The sequence below is a fragment of the Monodelphis domestica genome, chromosome 6 (genome assembly GCF_027887165.1).
Source record: "Monodelphis domestica isolate mMonDom1 chromosome 6, mMonDom1.pri, whole genome shotgun sequence".
NCBI lineage: Eukaryota > Metazoa > Chordata > Mammalia > Didelphimorphia > Didelphidae > Monodelphis > Monodelphis domestica.
The window spans coordinates 105,769,687-105,787,527 of NC_077232.1; positions in this window are offsets into that span (position 1 = coordinate 105,769,687).

Below are 17,841 nucleotides of genomic sequence, written 5' to 3' on the forward strand. Positions count from 1 at the left end.
AAACTGAGGCAAAGTAGATATTAATTGATTGGCTCAGGGTCACATATATAGTTAACAAACATAACCAAATTAGGGGCACAAAGAAGAAATTGTTTCCAAGATAGGCAGATCAAGAAATAACTTGTTACCAAAATAGAGATCAAGAGGACTACAGAAGATCAAATTAAACATTAGACAGATAATACAAAAATGTAAGATTTTGGACAAACAAAACCAATGCAGCTGGAATTGAAATGGCTAAGATTAAAATTACAACAACTTTCATAGGAGTGGGGTGGGGTGGGAATCTTTGAAGCAAACTTATCTAAGGGTCTCATTTCTAATATATATAAAGTATTGATTTAAATGTATGAAAATAAGAATAATTTGCAATGGTTAAAGGATATGAATAAGGAGTTCTCAAGGGAAGAAATTCAAGCTATGTAAAGTCATAAAAAAGATTCTCCAAATTACTAATTAGAAAAATGCAAATTAAAGCAACTCTATAGTTTTACCTCAAATTCATCAAGTTAGGAGTGTGGGGAAAATAACCAAATAATGGAAAATAACAAATGGTAGAGGAGCTAAGGAAAACAGACACATTGATATAACTAGAGGATCTATGATTTAGCACTATTGGAAAGCAACTTGGAACTATGCCCCAAAAGATACAAACAATTTGCATGATTTTAGACCTACTGACACCACTACTAAGCCCATAGCCCAAAGAGATCAAAAGAAGAAGAAAGGCCTTATATATACAAAAAATATCCATAATGGCTTTTTTTATGGTGGGTAAATTGGGGCCAGATTACCCATCAGTTAGGGAATGGCTGAATAAATTATGTGTAAACTGTAAAGGGTAAAATTATGGCTGAGACTGAATGTAATAATTATTTTTGTTGCCAAGGATTTAAGTTATAAAATCCTAATAAAAAAACCAAGTCAGCTGGAAATTTTATGTTGTTTTAATTGATAGTGGAGGAGATTAAGGAGAAGGATGAAGGAAAAGAGTAGGTTTTCTTCCTCCCTCCCCCATCTGGCTGGTACCAAGCAGGGAGATTAGGCGATAAGGTTTTGGAGTATGATGGAGGAAAGAATCAGTCTGACCTCCAAAGGGGCTCAGCTAAGATGCCCGAACCTGAAATCAGCTCCAGGGCAAAACTCACCACCAAACCCAGGCAATAGCTGCCACCATGCCAAGATGTTGGAACACTTAGCACGCTGCCAGCCAGAGTCATCTCTCTGGGGAAAGAGGAAGAGAGGAAGTGACATGCCTTATATAGACAGTTTTACATCACTTTCTTGCATCTCATCTGTACCAATGAGGACTTAGCTTGACTTAGGACAGCCCAGAGGTCTGTCCTTTTTTTGCACATATGTGTTGAAGGCCATTTCCTCAGATCATTAAATCTTGAGTTTGATGCAGACCATCCTAATCTTGTTAAACTAAGAAGGGTGGAGAATGTAGAGTTTTCAAGACCTGATTCTATTATTCCAAGTATCTCCATTGTTATTGATCAGGAAATAGAATGGTCTGATTAGGGTGGAATAGTTTTAAAATTCACAGAACCAAGGCAAAACCAATTGAAAAGAGAATCAGAATAATTTATACTATAATACCAAAAATATAAAAATGTACAATTTTTAGAAACATAAGAACTCTAATCATGGCAGTGATCAATCATGGTAATAAAGGACTTAAGATAAGGAATACTAGTCAGTTCTGGAGATAGAAGTAAAGAACTAACATCTGACCAAAAGATCCATATTTTAAGCATAGTAATATAGGAATTTGTCATGATTTTTTTCTACTATAATTGTTACAGAGTTTTCTTTTTATGGAGGTGGAGATGCAGAGAAAACAAATGTTTATCAATTGAGAAAAAATAATTAATTTTTAAAAACGTGGAAAATGGAAGAAATGACATTGAATTGAAGAAGAAAAAAATATTCTGATACTCTCCTGTTAACCAAATTCCATTACCAGAGGATAAAGTCAGCCATTCCACATTTAGAGGAAAAGGGTTGGAAGGGACCTTAGACATTATCTTCTCTACTTATTTTTTCAAAATTATTTATTTTATTATAAAAACAGATTTCCACATGTTTTCAGGAGTTTTATGATTCATATGGTTTCCCTCCCGTCTTCCTTTCCCCCCTCCCAGATCTGATAAGCAATTAATCTGGGTTATACATGTATTATCATATAAAACATTTTCATATTATTCATTTTTGTAAGTAAATAATCTTATAAAACCAAAAACCCAAATCATATGCCCAAATAAACAAATGATAAATCATATGTTTTCATCTGTGTTTCTATTCCAACAGGTCTTTCTCTGGAGGTGGTTAGCATTCTTTTTTATAAGTACCTCAGAATGGTACTGGATCATTATATTGCTGTTAGTAGCAAAGTCTATCATATTTGGTTGTACCACAGTATTTCAGTTACTGCGAATAATGTTCTCCTGGTCCTGCTTATTTCACTCTGGGTCAGTTCATGTGGGTGTTCCCAGCTGTTTCTGAAATCATCCTGTTCATCATTCCTTATAGCACAATAGTATTCTATCATCATCATATACCACAATTTGTTCAATCATTCCCCAATTGAGGGATGTCTTTTTAGTTTCTAATTCTTTGCTATCACAAAAAGCATAGCTATAGATATTTCTGTTAAAAAAAAGTTCCTTTCCCATTTTTTTATCTCTTTAGGATACAAACTTAGTAGTAGAATTACGGGATCAAAAATATACATTCTTTTCTAATCCATTTATCTTAGTACAATACTCTTTTTCACCCCTAGTTTAAGATATATATCATCCTAAACAACTGACTACCATACCCCTGTCTATGTATATTTCATCTAACTACTAAGATAATCATAACAATTTTTAAGAAGTTTAGATAATATCCTTCCATGTAGGAATGTAAACAATTTAACCTTATTGAGGCCTTTAATTTTTCTCTTTCTTATTTACCTTTTTATGCTTATCTTGAATTTTGTACTTGGACATCAAAATTTCTGTTTAAGTCTAGTCTTTTCTTCAGGAATGCTTGGAAATTTTCTCTTTTATTAAATGACCATTTTTTTATGAAAGAATATAGTCAGTTTTGATGGATAGGTGATTCTTCGTTGTAAATCCAGTTACCTTGCCTTCCAGAATATCATATACCAAGTCTTTAGATCCATCAATGTGGAAGCTGCCAGATCCTGTGTAATCCTGACTGGAGCTCCATGATATTTGAATTGTTTCTTTCTGGATGCCTGCAATATTTTCTCTTTGGTCTGGGAGTTCTTGAACTTGCCTATAACATTCCTGGGAGATGTCATTTGGGGATTTATTGCAATAGGTGATCTGTGGATTTTTTCTATTTCTATTTTACCCTCCTGTTTAACAATATCAGAGTAGTTTTCTTGAATAATTTATTTTTTAATCTTTAAAACTTATTATCATGAAAAACATACCTCCACTTTGACCATTGTTGCAAGATCACAATCATACATAACCAAAATATGAAAATAAAAATGAAAATACGCTGATATGAAAGAGGACTCTAACAGTCCTTCTGGAGGTGGTCAGCACTCCACTGAGGTACATGTCCCTCAGGATTGTTTCAGATCATTTCACCATAGAGAGTAGCCAAATTTTCAAAGATAATTATCATCCAATATTGCTTCACTGTCCACAATGTTCTTCCAGTTCTGTTCATTCTGCTCTGGATCAGCTACCTCAGATCCCTCCTCCCTCTTTTTTATGAAATCATTCTGACCATCATTTTTCATAACACAACAATATTCCATCACTAACAGAAAAATTTGTTTAGCCATTTCCCAACTGATGGACATTCCCTTAATCTCTAACTCTTTGTCACTACTAAATGATAATTTCTTATCAATTGATGTTTAGGCTGTTTTTTCAGTCTTGACTTTTGGATGGTCTAATAATTTTTAAATTGTTTCTCCTGGGTCTATTTTCCAGGTCAGTTGTTTTTTCAATGAGACATTTTATAATTTCTTCCAGCTTTTCGTTATTTTTATTTTGTTTTATTGTTCCTTGACATCTTGTGAAGTTATTAGCTTCTTTTTGCCCACTTCTAATTTTTTTCCATTTCTAATTTTTAAATAATAATTTTCTTCCATAGCCTTTGGGTCCTCTTTTTCCATTTGATTCATTCTACTTTTTCATAGAATTCTTTTTTATTGGAATTTTTACCTCTTTTTATAGTAGGTCAATTTTGATTTTTAAGAAACAATTTTCTTCATCCTTTTTTGCCTTTTTCCCAGTTGATCAATTTTACTTTTTAAGCTGTTATTTTCTTTTTGCATTACTTTCGTTTTCTTTCACCATTTTCTCCATTTTTCTTCAACCTGTCATATTTTATTTTTTAATCCCCTTTTGAGTTCTTACAGTGCTTGAGACCAATTTCCATTTTTCTTTCAAGTTTTGCATATGGTTGCTTGGATCTCACCATCCCCTATTGACTCTGTTTCCCTCTTTGTCTCCATAGAAAATTTTTGAAGTAAGGTATTTCTTTTGCTGTTTTGCACCCAGTATTTTTTTGCCTATGGACTGGGAATTCTGAAAGTCCTTGATTCTGTTTCCTTTTCTCCTGGCCTTTAAGGCCTCTGTACCTTGAACTCCCTTTCCCTGGGTCTATGTCTTAATCTAAGTGCAAGCTTGAAAGGGTCAAGGGCTATGGACTTCTGGGCTTCACTGTGGGGTGGTACCAAGGCCTGGGACTTTAAAAGGTGATTCTGAGGAGTGTTCTATTTTTGCTTTATCCAGGGTCCTGGGATCCCAAAATTAGCCTATGTCCAGTCTCAGAATTTGGTGCAGTAGGTAAGGAGTGGTTAACAAGCACTGATCTGTGTGCAGTTTTGCTTCCAGTTCCCCCTTACCTCAAGAAAATATTGCTGCCTACCTTCAAGTTGTATTCAGTGAGAAAACACCCTCACTCTATCTCGCTTTTGGTTTTTGATTACTGTCATTTTAAGGTGCTTTTTAAAGAATAGTTTGGAAGGACTTTCAGAGAGGTTTCAGCTTTCATTGCTCCTAAGCTGCCATCTTGGCTCTGCCCCCCCTACACCATTTTATTGATGAGAAAACTTAGGAACAAAGGGTTAGTAAATAATCCAAAGAGAGTAAATGAATATATAATAAGATATTTATGCTTTTTTGTATAGGTAAAAAAGTAGCGCAAGTAGATTTTAAACCTATATTATCTAATTCTAAAATTAAATGCTTACAATGCACATTTTCTCAACTAAATATAATAATTTGACTTAAGTTCATACTAAGACAAAAAAGTTTCTACAATGTCCTTTCATTGAATAGATTATAGAGAAATATAGAGGCAACAGATTCCTGTATTGTTTAGGAGGAAGGGACAAAAAGGAGAAAAGAAGTTAAAAGTATTGACAAAATTTTCCTATATAATAATTTTATGGATAGTAAGATATGGCCTCCTGTGAAGCATGCTATCAAAACAACACAGGAAAAATTATTCCATTAGAGTTTTTGTGTTAGCTATACAGAGGACTTAAATTTTGGGCCTATTTTAAGTGGCATTTTCATGAGACCTACACATGTATTTTATCCTCTCATAAAATGTTTTAGAGGAAGAAATGTATTTTAGCTCATGGTATCAAGGAAAGCTTCTTGCAGGAGATGACATTTTGAAGAGAAATCCTTCAAAAGTCTATGGTCAGGATATAAGCAATGAATTCATGATGTGCAGTCAAGGAATAGTAACAAGTCTATTTTGACAGGAATATGAGATTGGTGATTAGAAATAATGTGAAATAAAGCAATGGAAAGATACCTTGGATAAAAATGTGGAGGTTTTTACATTCCAAATTAAAATCTTTTTATCTTGAATGTCTTTTAAAAGGGCACTAGTCAAATTATGTCTTCAGGTTATTTTGATTATTTAGTTATAAGAAGAATTCAGAGGGGAAAGGCTAGTAGCATATATACTGGCTTGGGCATAACTGCTGAAATCCTGGTGAAAGTCAAGGTAATCTGAACCAAGGTAATGGCCATGTACGTGGGAGCAAGAGGTAGATATGAGAGAAATGGAAAAAGAATTAATAGAACTTGGTGGGAGATGGAGGACTAATAAGGGTTAGGGAAGAGTTAATATAATTGACGTTATGAATCTGAGAGGCTGGAAAGATGGTCATACCAACAATCAAAATAAGTACGTTAAGAGAAGGGGCAGGTTTTAGGTGGAGGTTGATAAGTTTAATTTTAGGAATATTGAATTTAAGGTGCTGACATGACATTTATGTGGATCATATAAAAATGGAGACTTGAATCCAGGACTTCAATCCCCAGAAGTCCTTGCTCCACTTCCCCAGAATGCTTTGTAATCTCACTGAATTCTCACCTGGGCTGAGAGCAAATTATGATATAAAGGGTCTCTGCCGTAGGCGGGGTCTGTTCTCTTCCTGTCTCCGCTGGCAAGCAGATGCGTCTCATGATGTGAGTGAAATTGAATTGGGCCTCTCAGCCCACCTGACACGTGCCTTTCTTACTTGTATTTTTCTTAAATTCTCAATCTTTAATAAACTTCTAAAAAGATCATACTCCTTGCAGAGAGAAACTAATTTCTACCTGCCTCCGTTTCCCTAAATTTTAACTGTTACAATCAACAGAGTACTGAAGTTCAGGGAAGAAACCAGATCCAGATATATATAGATTTGAGATTGACCTGCACAGATGTGATACCTAAAACAAGGTAGAGAATGAAATCGCTCAGAGTTCTGTAAATGACCTTATCTGGTCCTCACAACAACCCTATTATGTAGGTAGAATAAGTAATCTTAACTCCACTTTCCCTATAAGAAACTGAAGTACAAAGGGTGAAGGGGACTTACCCAAAGACACGCAGCTAGTTAAAAGTCAGTTCAGTGACCATTCAGATTTCTGAATATCTCAGGTTCTTTAAATTTGGCTAAATCTCCGTTTGAAATTCTTCACCTCTTCTATAAAATAACAACATTTTGGCAAACTTCAGGTTTCTGAAAAATAATCGTCACAGTGGAAGTATACCTGAATCTTTCAAACTGGACTACAGCTCCTTTAAAAAAGAAAAAAAATACTGTCAGATACTTTCTAGGCTGGAAGATTCCCCAGGGCACCATTAAGGTAGAAGTTTGGCAGGTTAGAACCCAATAACTGAAGAAGTTACTTACAGAAACTCTCGGCAAGTCTTCATCTTCAGAAAGAAGGCCAAATGCACATCTTCCTCTGTGGTTCACTTGAATGGTGACAGGAGATTGGGTCAAAGTTGAATCATTTGCAAAAGGACTACTTTTTCCAAGAGAACATGTCCTATAGAAACATGTCTTGGGATGGAACTTAGAAGACCTATTCTATTCCCACCTTTGCCTCCAAGTTTAAGCATATCTGTCACAAAGGAAAATAGGAAGTAAGAGCTTGTCATTAATTTAAAAAAAAACATAGTAGGGGGCCACAAAGTGGCTCAGCGGATAGATAGCCAGACCTAGAGGTAGGAGGTCCTAGGTTCAAATCTGGCCTCTGATACTTCCTAGCTATGTGACCCTGGGTAAGTCACTTAACCCCCCTTACCTAGTCCTTACTGCTCTTTAAACTTGGAACCAATATTTAATATTGATTCTGACACAAAGTAAGGGTTCTTTTAAAAAGTTATTAAGCATGTGAATATACTGAACATAATATGTATATATACATGTTAGTATAGAAACACACATATTATGATATTATTTTGAGGGATTTATTTGCACATACATATATGTATTCTAGATAGTAAAAAAGTCATGGCTTGGGAGCTACTGGATGGCTATAAATATGAGGCAGCAGGGTACAGTGGATAAAGCAGAGAATTTAGAATCAGAGCACCTGAATTCAAACCCCAATTTGCTACTTGTTAACCTATTTAATGCTAGCCAAGTACCCCTTCTCTGGTATTGCCAGGGGTAAAATGAGGGGCTTGGTCCCAAAGGATCTTAAAGGTCCCTCCAGGATTTAATGTCTTATATTCTCAGGTCTTTTGCAGTTCTGCTGTTCAATGATCTAGCTAACTAGCAATGGAAGGTAAAAGTCCAGAGCTACCTTAAAAATAAAGCACTAAGAATGACTCAGTGTTCTTGTAGTTTTCCTTGTGCCTTGCTTTCTTGCTTTGTCTAGGCAGCAGCAGTGGTGATGGGGTTTTTTTTTTCCTTTGTCCTGTTTATTTTTATCAGCTGTCTTGTTATCCAGTCTTTACCTTTGAGCAAAGACATTTTAAGGTAAACCAGAAATTAAGCTGTTTATTGGTGGATGGTTTGGCAGAGATAAGATATAAATAACTACATCGCAGCCCCACAACATTGCTCTCATTTTTGCAAATGTCCTGGATGCACTGAACAAAAGCTATGAGTTTGAAAGCTCGTAAATCACATAACCTCAGAGCTTTGTTAATTCATACTGTTGCATAAAGTCCTCTGTAAAGTATCCAATGAGGCGTACCATATTTCTGATTTAACATAAGGTACATCCTTTAGGATGTTAAGCATCTGTGATTTAAGATACATGAGCACTGCCCCCACCATAACAGATTCATTGCCATGGCTAAATACACACACACACACACACACACACACACACACACACACACACACACAAGTCATTATATATGATGACTTGACCTCTGGTCCTGTATCTATTCTAATTTAACTAGACATCTTTTGATGACAATCACCAGACCCATACTTGAAACCCTTCCAAAATGGTAGGTTATGATTGTAGAATATCTTTAGAGCTGAAAGGAACATCAGGGATTATGTCTAGACCTACACCACATTTTACAGAGGAGAAAATAGAAGCCTGGGAAAATTAAATGACTTGTCCAAGACTATCCCCTCTAGGCAAGTTACTCCAAAATTCAGATATCCAATAGGAGTGACTCCAGAATTCTACTCCTATATTACCTATAGTCACCTTGTACCTGGATCTCCTGCAGGCCCTGTAAAACCTCAATTTATATCATCCCTAGCTTTTCCCTCCTTCAAACTATGTGGAGGAGGACACCACCATACTTCATTCAGGTTTGCAATATTAGAATAACTCCTATCTTTTCTCTTTCCCTACCCCCAATGTCTTCATATTCTATTACTAATTCCTATTAATTCTACCTCCTTATCTCCCCTCTATGTCTCCTTCTCCCATATATCAAGCTACTACCCTTGTTCAGGGTCTCTGACTTCTTCTTTAGACTAATGAAATGAACTCCTCATTGGTCTCCTTGCTTCTAGTCTCTCCTCTCTCCAAACCATCTCTAATACTATCACCAAATAGATATTTTGAAAACATAGATCTCATCACATTGGTCCCTCGTTTAAAAAGTCTACCTATAAGTAAAATACAAAACCTGGTACTTAAAACCTTATGCAAATTAGTTTTCATTCTAATATAATTCTTCATATTCCCCTTCATATAGTTCAGACAAATCAGCCTCCTTGCTCTTTCCCATAGAGCCATTTCATCTCCAAGGCTTCCAGCCTTGGAAAAGTTATTCTGTACATTATTTATCCCTGAATATTCTGCCTTCTTAACTAGACCTTTTATCCTAGCTTCCCTTGAAGCAAAACTCAGGTGCTAAATTCTGAAGCCTTTGTTGATCCCGTTATTGTTTCTCTTTTCTTCTTTAAATTTTATTTAATATAGTCTACATATGTCATAATTCCCCAATAAAAATCCCAAATGTAATTTCTTCAAGGATAATCACTACTTTGTTTTCATCTTTAAATCCCTAATGCTTGGCACTTTTGTTAGACTTCCCACAATCCCTAACATAGTGTTAGTGCACAAGAGAAATTTAATTCATACTTCTTGACAAGCTTGCCATTAAATGTCAATGCCAAATCCCTTGACTTCAGGCTTTTCAGTCTGTAGTAGCACATAGGAGACACATTTTATTCAAATACCTTAGTAGCAATTGTAAGTAAATTCTTCATCTTAGGTACAAGGTATCTTACGTGTTTACAGGAATGACTGTAGACTGAAAATTCCATGAGATAAGAAGGATTGTGTCTCATTTGAACTTTCACTCTTTACAAAAGCTTAGCACAATGCTCTGTACACTTTAGTCAGTTTTTCTCAGTTGAATTAGCTAAAACCTTATCAATGTTGAAATATGTACTATATATTTCTATAACACTTTTCTAATGCAACTGGCAAATCATCCCCATGTTTTGTGTCTCTCCTATGATGCTACATACCATCTTAATCCCATATACTGCAGAATCAAAGATAATCATATCATTTGTAAAAGAGGAGGAAAATGGAGAGATACTCTCCTCTTTTACTAATGGAAAGAGGTGAACAGGTTTTAACTCACTGGATGGATGTGTTTTTCCAATTAGAGGTTGAAAAGGAGATGTGAAAGAAAGGGATATGAAGGAAAGCTGAAAGGTCTGAGGAAAAATGACTGTCTCTCCTTCCTCAAGGTTGACTGACCCTTAGAGCTTTGGATTACTGAGAGAGAGAGAGAGAGAGAGAGAGAGAGAGAGAGAGAGAGAGAGAGAGAGAGAGAGAGAGAGAGAAAGAGGAATCTGTCTACCTCTCTTCCCAAGGATATACCACAAACTATATCCTCTCATCTTAAATGTGGGCTCAATGGCTGCAGAAGATGTATCCCAGACAGTCCTTTCAAGGAGAAGGGTTTTGTTGTTGAATTCTTCCCTATAAACTCAATGACAAGGTGGATCTTTGCTTGTCACAGATGAAACAAGACTTACTTTGGTCTTATTCACTATTCACTCAACCTCCATCTTCTCATGAAAACCTCAATCAAATTCAAAAGGACATAGACTGTAATTTATTTTGAAGGAATGGGGAACTAAGGGGTTGAAAGGACAAAGCAATAGGATGGAGGATAGGGATGCCCTAATAACTATATTATACAGTAGTTGGTTTTCAAAGGTCCTTGGCCAGAGGCTTTGTGCCTCAAGCCTTTTATCCCAGTACCCTGTTTCTTATTTTCTTACATTACACTAACTTAAAGTAATATCTCTATAAATCTATAAATCTATCCAAGGAAAAGCAGAAAGGGGAGACCCAAAAGGGAGAGGGCAGATTGGCTCTGATCAGAGTCCAACTGACTCCCTTTCAGACTTGAATAGCTGTAGTCAAGTCAAGGGGATTGTGAAGGATTTCTGGCTGAAAACAGGTCCTTAGCAAGTAGGAAATCAGTATCTTCCTCCCTCCTGTGGTTTCAGATATCCTCTGACCCTCAGGAAAAAGCTCTTTTTAGTCTCCTTCCAAAGCTGGAAGTGGAGTCAGTTGCTCAGAATTCTCTCAGCTCTTTGTTCTCTTTCCCAGAATCCTCAGCTTACTCTTCACTGCCCCCCAAGCTAGTCTGTCCATCAGACTGAAGGATCCTATTAGGGTCTCTTCTCAATTCTTACAAATCCCATTTCTTGTCTTTGTTCATTCTTAGCCAAAGAATGCACCTATTTTAAAAGTCAACTCACACTGGATAAACAAAAGAGAAACCAAGGTCTAGGAAGGTACAGGAGCTTCCCCAGGCTCCTAGACCTAGCTCACAGCAGAACTGGGAATAGAACACAGTGCCATCTGTTTTACAGTTCCTAGGGACAGCTTCAGAGATCATGCAATCTACATTTCGTGGTTTAAAAAGGAGGTAAATGAAGACCATGAAGATTTTGGTCAGAGTTTTTTTCTGAATCTGTAGTACAAATAAAGGCTACTTTTATTTCTATTTAATACTTCCCTGGATAATAAATCCCATGATATCAATGTCTCCATAGTATTCTGATCCAATTAGGAAATTAGAGCAGCAATATTGAGAGCCAACATGGAATTCAACTTTATCCCACTCCCATGACACACAAGATTGATATTCTCTGTTGGTTGCAATGAAGCTTTTTTCCTTTTTAAAAAATATTTCCCATAAATGTTAATGTAAAAGTCATGGATGCTAATGAAAAGGAGCCCTCTTTAGTTTGGAAGACAGCAGAACCAAATGAGTAACTGTGGGGCCTTAAACATGAATTATTGGCTGATTATGGCAATACCCCTAGTGGTAACATTGATGAAGTGTGGAGCATTGAACTGAAAAACCTTAATTCTTGGGCACTGGGACTAGAATGACATATGAAAGAAAGCAAAAGGAAAACAGGCAGAAAAGCAGAAGCAATTAACCATCTGAGATGCTGCTTGGACAGTTAGAATAAAATAGCTGTAATTATTCCTTTGCTGGAACATTAGCCTTTCTTGAAATCCTGGGAAATGACCAGGGGTGGACCTATGGCTACATATTTACATACCAAATAAATATGGAGAGAGGGAAAACTTTAAGCTATAGAACTTCATTACAGAAGATGTACATGTCAGTGCCCAACATAGAGTAAATCCTAATATAATAATAATGGAAGATAACCAGATTTTTTTCATTGTAATTAAGACTTCTTTTCTTCATTTTTGCCTGAAGTGTTCAGCTAATGTTTATCATGCCATCTGCTTTGGTTTCTTGTCCCACAACCCCCTCCTTCCTCCCAGTGGAATCTTTTAAGCTGGAAGACATCGGAGACCCATTTTGAACTGGATTTGCATATATAACTAAATCTATTTTAAGTTTCCTCTCTCTGTTAACCTAATGGCCAGCCATTTTAGCATATTCAAAGACTGATTGTTTTCTCCTTTGGATTCTCCTCAGAAGGATCTTTTATTCATTAGGGTTTGTACTTGTCTTAAACAAGTTAAGTCAAGGACCTGTCAGTGCCAGGCACTGTGCTAAGCACTGGAATACAATGCAAGCAAAAAGGTAAGTGCCATAAATGAGCTTAGATTCTAACAGAGGAAATAAGGCATAAAGTGGGGAAGATCTTCAGGGGACATGGCAACAAAGACTAGAATTAAGAACTGGTCTGGGAAAGGAATGATGGATGACCTGAGCACTTTCTCACATAGGTGGCTCAGGCAGATCTTTCCCAATGCTGAAAAGAAATCTGACAAAGCCCCTTGGAGTATTTGCCATTTTCTTTGAACCAAAATTCCAATTCCAGAACATTATTCTCCTCTGTCTATCCACTGGAAGATTAAGGGCAAGGCCTATAAGTAAAGTTTAGGGCTAGTATTATAATTTGTCTTCTAACATCTTCATCAGCTACCAACAGGATAGTGTAGTTGAAAAAGTGTGGGATTTAGATTCAAGATACTGGAGTCCAAATCCTAGATCTACTTATTTAGCACCTACTTTTATGACCATAGGCAAATTAACATTGTTATTTGTCCTTCATCTTCAAAAAAGGACCATTGATATCATGATGAATGATGTCTTGAGAGTCAGTTGGATTTAAATGAGACAGAGTTGCAAAAAATCTTCAGCCTCACTCTTTTTGAGAGTCATCCAAGTGCAGTTAGGACAACTAGTGATGGCCTGGGATGCAGTGGATCACTTTGGTGTCTTCAGTGTCTAAGCTTTAAGCATTCCACAGCTCTTGCTGTCTTCATAGTCATTGGAACAAATTGTTCTCAAATGCCCTTTCTGCTGGGAGAAGTCATCACATGCTTGGAGTAGGTTTGAGGACTATCAGATACTCTGAACCTAATTTAGCCCATCTGCAGAGAGGGTTTATTGTCATGTGGCAGCTTCATCTGCTATAGATAGCTTCTTAGAGCCACAGGTGAGAATTGAGTGAGAGATGGGAACCAAAGACGAATAAGCATCTCTGGAAAGGATTCAGTAAGTCCTCTCACCAGAGGTGCTAGTTCTCCCTCACCATGCTGTACACCAGAACAATAGACATCAGGAAAGAGAATACTCATATTTTAGGTTGACCAGATTGAGACTCCATCTAAGCTTTATTATTATAGATTGAGCAAGACCCCCTTGATGTGAAACTAGGCTTCACATTATGTTAATGGAATTGAGTTGGTAGGATGATCCATTTTTTTTAAAAGCCCTTACCTTCCATCTTAGAATCAATATTGTAAATTTGTTCCAAGGTGGAAGAGTAGTAAGGGCTAGGCAATGGGGGTTAAGTGACTTGTGTAAGGTCACACAGCTGGGAAGTGTCTGAGGTCAAATTTGAACCCATGACTGCCTACCTCTAGACCTGGTTTTCTATCCACTGAGCCACCTAGTTGCTTCATAACACAATCCTTTTGATCTTTCATTTTAAACTATTTGGTGTTATAAGGAATAGATAAGTTTGAAGAGGACAGTGGCATGAGACTAATAATTTAAGGATTCTGGAATCTTAAAAGTGGTTTAAGTTGAAAACTCACAGACCAGAGTCTTTAACCTGGAGGGTGTGGATTCCCAGTCCTGAAGAATTGACCCTATCCTTTGCTGGGTTTGTGCTGTGTGTCCTGAAGAAGATCTGAAGAAGCTGTCTCTGCCCTGTGTCAACATCAAGCTGTCAGTAAGCTTAGGTCCAAGTCCATCTGGACTTGGGCCCTTTCCCTGTATGCCTGCCTGATCTGTTATTGACCAGTATCTCTAATAAAATCGAGAGTGTTTAGTGCAGATAGATAGGGACTGGAGTTTTACGTCTTAGCATTTCAGGGAGATAGAGTAGGAAATCAACTCTATGAAGATCCATCGTTCAAAAGCTTTAGATTTGGGGGTACATTAGTTAGTAAAATTAGGGATTTTCCCCTTACCCTCTTGACCTCTCCCTTTGGAAATAAAACACACTCCCAGTTACTGAAATTCTGTTATCTGTGTACTGGTCCAGGCAAACTGTTTGGTCCTTCCACCCACAGTGTTGAACCTGTTACTGGCCCAAAGTACATATTTAATCCCCTTTTAAGATTCCAGAATCTTAAAATTGTTAGTCTCATGCCACCATCCTCTGCAAACTTATTTCTTCCTTATAACATCATTTAGTCCAACTTCCTTTATTTTTAGATAGGAAACTAAGGCTTGGAAATGCTAAGACACTTGCCCAAAGTCACATAGTTGTAACAGGATGGCATATGCTCAAATTAGCCTTTACTATTCAGTTAGAGAGAGCTTACACAGATATTTTCTAACTGGTTCCTAGCTACCTTATGGAAAGTTGATGGGAGCCCACTTCTACTTTTTGCTATGTATGACTTGAGGACATCCAATGAGTTTCAATACTAATTCCAAAGAACTAATGAGTGAGCCGATCATAATAGAAAGTGATGAGTTCTTTAATTGGCTGCTAGTCTCATTCAAAGAGGATATGAAAAGGAAACATTCTTGCCTGTTTCTTCTCCCTCTTCTTTTTACCTTTGTCATATGAATAATTTGCTTTGAACTACCTCCTGAGAGTCAGGTAGTAGAGGGACAGCTGGTCCCATTTTCCTACCCAGTTCCCATGTTGTCCATGAATACATAATCACGTCTATCTCTTTTCTATCTATTTGTTCATGATTTTATTAAAACAAGGGTCCCAAAATGGAGGATACAGGTTATTTTGTGGATTCTGGAAGATGAAGGAGAACATTCTAGGCACGAGGGTCACTCTCTCCAAAGCTCTAGAACTCTTGAGAGGACATATCAAGTTCAGAGAGCAACTGGTAAGCCAGTTTGGCAAGAATGTAAAGTTTGTGAATGATAGTGATATGAAGTCAGTCTGGAAAGAGATGTAAATACTGTAAGCCCCATGAGGACAGGTTCCAGTCAAGGATATCTTTGTTTTTATTTTCTTAGTAGCTGGCACAATGCCTTCCACATCATAAGTACTTATTAACTATTTGTTTAATTGAATTGAATTCTGATTGAAGAGGGCTTTAAATTCCAGGGAGAGGGGTTTGCTTTTTGTCTTTGAAGTAATAGAAGAACTTAGATGGTTTCCATGTTCAGGGCTATATCTTAGGAACACTAATTTAATAAGTGGCTAGAGAGTAAATTGATAAGGGCAAAACAAATAAAGATTTTATTTCAATGGTCCACATGAGGGCCTGACCTAGATGGTGGCCATTTGAGGGGAAAGAAGAGAACAGATTGTGAAAGATGTCAAGGGGAAATAAACAAGACTTGGCAACCAAATGGGGAGGGAGGCAGGAAGAGGTATTCATCTCACACAAGTCAATTCCCAGAGAGTGATTCAATTTCCGTATTTAATAGCGACATTTAAATGTAAAATATTATAAGGAGGCACTAATCTAAAAGGTCACCAAAATAAAATTACACTTCCGTAAAGGGCACTTGGGTTCAGCATCTCTCCAACTTGTCCTGTGCCCAGGCTGGCTTTTTTCATCAAGTGCTAATTTAAAATGAAATCTCACTTAGGGGAGGAAGAGGGGTTCAGCCATTCCAATCCTGAGAGTGCAACAGGAAGGCAGAACTGCAGGTATCCAGCCACTGAACTAGCCAACAACTTTGGAGCAGCAGGCAGACAGAGCTGGCTAGTGTGAGTGGCACAGGACTGCCCATCAAAGCAGGAAAAGATAAGGAGGCATCCCATTGTGACAGCAGGGGAATGGCAGGATCCTGAGCTGGGGGTGGGGGAGGGAGTCATGGAGGGTTTGAGAACCACAAGAGGGAATTCTTTTTTTTTTTTTAATATCTTTGATTTTGGATGGTAGTCACACCTCTCTATTTATAAAGAAACCTCGCTGGGCCCCAGGCTCAATGTGTTTCCACAGGGAGTGGGTGGCAGCAGGCCATGCTTGCTTTTGCTCATCCATTTGTTGCTTTTGTGTTGGACCTTAACTGTCTCCAGTAAAATATTGAACAAGGAAAGAAACCCCAGGAAGGGTTCAAAGATGAATACTGAGGAAATAGTACATTATAATAATGTGTGAAAGAATGAAACCTAGAAAAGGCACAGGGAGGGCAGGGAGAGAGAATGTTCTCCTTTCTCAATAAAAGTAAAAGAAAACAAAACAGTAGTACAGGATGAGGCAAAGAATCTTTCTTTCTCTATCTGGAATCTGCCCCCGCACACATAATGCCTTCCTTTTTGCTGGTGGCTCTTTGTAGTTTTCACAAAGCTTGGGTGCTTTATGTGAGGACAGTGACCTAATTCTATACTCTAAGGACTGCTCCCAGCCTCACTAGATTCTTAATAATTCTTAAATTTAAAAAAATCAGCATTTCCCTTGTAACGTCCCCTCAAGCCACCTTTCTATATTTAGATCAGAATCTCTGAGCTGGAAAAGACCTCTAAGGCTTTCCAGTGTCACTCCCACTTGACCAAGGATTTTCTCTCAAAGTTTTTGAAAGATATAAATCATTCAAGTTATACTTGAAGAATTCTAGGGATAGAGAACCTTCCAAAGAAGCTCATACTATATCTGTAGAGAGATACTACTGTTACTAACAATAATAATAATATTCCCGATGATGGTGATGATATCATTTCTATAATGCCTACTATATGCCAGATAGCATGCTAAGTGCCTTACAGGTATTATCATATTTGATCTTTGGAACAATTCTGGGAGATATGTTTTAATATTATTATTCATGTTTTACAGATAAGGAGACTGAGGCAGAAATTAAGTGACTTGCCTAAGATCACATAGCTAATAAGTGTTTGAGGTTGAATTTAAACTCCTCTTCCTGTCTTCAAGCCTAGACATCTATCTAGATCACTGCACCACCTAATTGCCTCTGTTGATCCAATTGTTAGAAGTTTTTCCTTACATTGAGTGGCAGTTTGCCTCTCTGCTGCTCCCACTCATTTCTCTTGATTCTCTTGAATCTGCCCTATTCCACATGACAACCTTCTAAGTATTTGAAGATAGCTTCAGCTGCCCCAAAGCATTCTCTTCTCCACTTGACTCTTCCTCCCACAAGACTTTAGCTGTCTAGCAAAACCCATGGGGTGCTTCTCCTTTTATTCAAATTTCTCAATTCTCTCATTGTTGTTATTACTTCACCAAAATC